Here is a 3295-nt window from a genome sequence, read left to right as displayed (position 1 = left end):
CTTGTGATTGGTCTTCATTAGTCTCTTAACTCCTCTAACCCTATGGAAGCTCTCTGCACACAGTGTTCCACTGTAGAGGGGAACTCAGAGTGGGTGAGCGGGATCCCTTGTTTGGGCTTATAAATCTGAGCCTCCTTCAGTACCTCTATACTGATGGGTTTCAGTCCTCCATAGAGGTATAATCTCTGTTGTGGAGAAAGAACAAACTGGATGCTTTTATGAAAAGGGAGGGTGGAGTGAGATCCTCTGCACGATTAGGGGAATGCATGGCGAGTCCTCGGGGCTGTCTTTGAGGTAAGTGGAATTAGTGAGCCCTGCTTCTTTTCTTTACATCCCTTCTTCTACATCCCCTTCCCAGTTGCTGTGGACCAATGCATCTCTAGAGACAAATACTATCCAGCAGTCTGTCTGCCTTGTCTTTGCAGTTCTTCTCCATGCCTTCCCTGCTACAAGTGTGTTTAGATGTTACTACTTACTTTCCCCAAATTCTGCTCCTCTACTTGCAAACAGAGGGTTTAAAATCCTGGACTTCAGTCCTAAGGAAGCAAGTTACCTTCTGGGCAAAGGCTCTCCCTCCTTTCAGTCCTCTCTTTGGCACTGAACCACATCCCCGTGCCTGTGTGGAAGTCTGTTACTGCAGCGCTGTGCCTGCCAGGGTTCCTACAGAACCTGAGGGAAAGGTGGTGCTGCCTCTCCCTAGTAATGTGTCTGTTTTTGTTCTTCCTCCTACAGCTGGCCTAACTACTCTTGAGTCAGGGTGGGGTTAACCCCCAAGGAGGAAATAACTAAGGGGTTCTTCCAGGGGTAGCTGGTGGTTGTGCCTTTTATAGGCTTCCCTTTGCCTTAAACCTGAAGGTGTTTCCTCAAGCCTGTGGGCAGCATGCCCAGATTCCCGACTTAAGACACTGTGACAGTTGTCTGTTGGTCCACCGTGTTTACTGCAAAGATTTCGCCATGTGTGTGTTTGTCACTGTTTTCAAGGGTGCACATTTGTGATCAGCAGTGTGACTTGGAGATAATAAAATTTAGACTATAGATTTGACTCTGTTGCAGTTATTATATGCATCTTGGTTTGGAGGGAAGAAAGAGACTGATTTCCCTACAGAATCCAGTCATAATTTGAGCAGCTCAGCCCGGTAAAATGTGGGGTCAGAGGTGAGGAGCCCTGTGAGGCCCCAACTTTGAATGTGCTTGCCAATAGTTTCTCATTCCATCCCTCTTTTTTTATTGGTTTGTTTGTTTTTTGTTTTTCAGACCAGGAGCTCATGTTGTCCAGGCTAGCCTCTTAACTCACCTTGTACTAAAGATAACCCTTCAGTTTCTGATCCTATCGTCTCCACTTCCCAGGTGCTAGGATTTCAGATGTTCACTGCCACACAAATTTTAACAGTTTATATATATATATATATTTGAGACCCTGTCTCATTATGTAATCCTGACTGGCTTAGAACTCACAGAGATCCACCAGCCTCTGCCTCCTGAGCAGGATTTAAAGTGCGGGGCACTATGACTGGTTTTTAGTGCTATCTTTACTTTCCAAGAAAGGTAACTCTCCATAGCGGTGCTTGTCTTTAATCCCGGTACTCGGGAGGCAGAGGCAAGTGGATCTCTGTGAGTTCAAGCCAGGTGTACACAGAGAAGCCCTGTCTCTTGGAGTTGGGGATGGTACAAGGCCCACAGTCTGAAGGACAGCTACCAGTCTTAGTACTGATAAAGACAAGAAAAACAAAGACTAGCTAGTTCGGGCTGCCTTTCATTTGAGACTGGAACACACAGAAAAATAACCAGTTTTGAATTAACTTTCCTTGGATGGAAATTTACAAAGGTGACCCTGATATGGAAGAGCATTTGGATATTGTGGGGCTGGAAACGTTCTTCATTCCACAAAGCTTTCCACTGGTGGTGTGGGTGTCACTGGGACATCTTCCCTCTGCCTCACAGGTGATGGGTAACTATATACCAGGTCTTCTTTCTCACAAGTGATGGGTAACTGTATATTCCTGTCTCACAAAAAATGCCAACCAACCTTGGGGGTGGGTTACTGGCAGGAAAAAGGAATGTTAGGATGCTTCCTCTTCACCTCTGCCTCTTCCCCAGTCCTCTGGTTAGATCCCATTGCTCTCTCTGTTGCCCTGGTAACCAGCTCAGCAAGAAGAAACTCAAGCTCAGCAAAGCCCTCAGGTTCTCCCTGCCTCTCTGTGGGCAGAAATAATGGGAGTTTAAGGGGCAGATACATTACTGCCTTGGGCAGCCCTGTCCAATACCTTTTTTAGAAGCTCATGGGTTGGTCAGGCTCAGTTAAGCTTGTCGGCCTCCATTTCCTCAGTTAAGTAATTGTATACTACCCTACCTTCCTCTGCATTTCTCTCACGGTAATACAGATGCCCTATCCCTACCCCCACCCTGGGGGGTCAGTTCATGGGCCTACCTTGTAGGTGACTCAAAACAGCAAGGGTTTGGCAATCGCCAGTTCATCTGACGCTTGCAGCCTACTAGGGCTGACCTAGAACAGTGATTTTTCAACGCTGGCTAGTTGAATCAACTGGGGAGTTTTCTAAGCTAACAGATGTCTTGGGCCTGCCTGAAAGGATCTCATAATTGATCTATGGTGTGACCCAGGCATCAGCAATTCTGAAAAGTTCCTCTGTGGTTCCAGTGCGTAGCCAGGGTGGAAACCACTGATGCTCTGGGAGTACCACAGCTTAATGCGTCCTTTTCTTCTGACTGAAGGTCTTGAACAGAAGGGCCTGGAAACAAAGCCTTTAGTTTCTAGAAGTCTCTTAGTCCCCTTTATTTCCAGCCCCCACACGCTTTACACTCCCCAATTTTTTACCCTTCCTAACCGACAATCCCAAATCCTGCCCAGAGAGGAGGTTACCAAGGCAACTGCTTAATCTGGTACTGTGGCATGTGCAGAAGAGAAGCCCTCCCCTCTTCTTGCTTGGTTCCTAAAAGGTTACCTGGGGAGCTTCAAGCCCTTCTAGCCAGTTTCTACTTTCAACCTTAGATACTGAGTGTCCAGTGACGGGAGCCCAGAAAGCCAACAGTCAGACCTAGCTTCTTAGTGAAAATCAGAGCTGTCTTTTTCTTTTTGTTCCCTCTCCAGATCCACAGATGGGTGTGCAGAGCTTTATTTCTGTGAACACATGCTCTAGCACACATGGAACTGGGGGTGCACAGACAGCAACACCCTGTCAGATGCACCACTCCCAGCTATACGCATTCCTGTCCATCCATGCCTGACTGGTGCACAGTAAACAGGGTTGGGGCATTGTCCGAGGAGCCCCACCCCACC

The sequence above is a fragment of the Microtus pennsylvanicus genome, chromosome 11, assembly GCF_037038515.1.
Source record: "Microtus pennsylvanicus isolate mMicPen1 chromosome 11, mMicPen1.hap1, whole genome shotgun sequence".
NCBI classification, from domain to species: Eukaryota; Metazoa; Chordata; class Mammalia; order Rodentia; family Cricetidae; genus Microtus; species Microtus pennsylvanicus.
Note: the sequence above shows the minus strand (reverse complement) of the source record.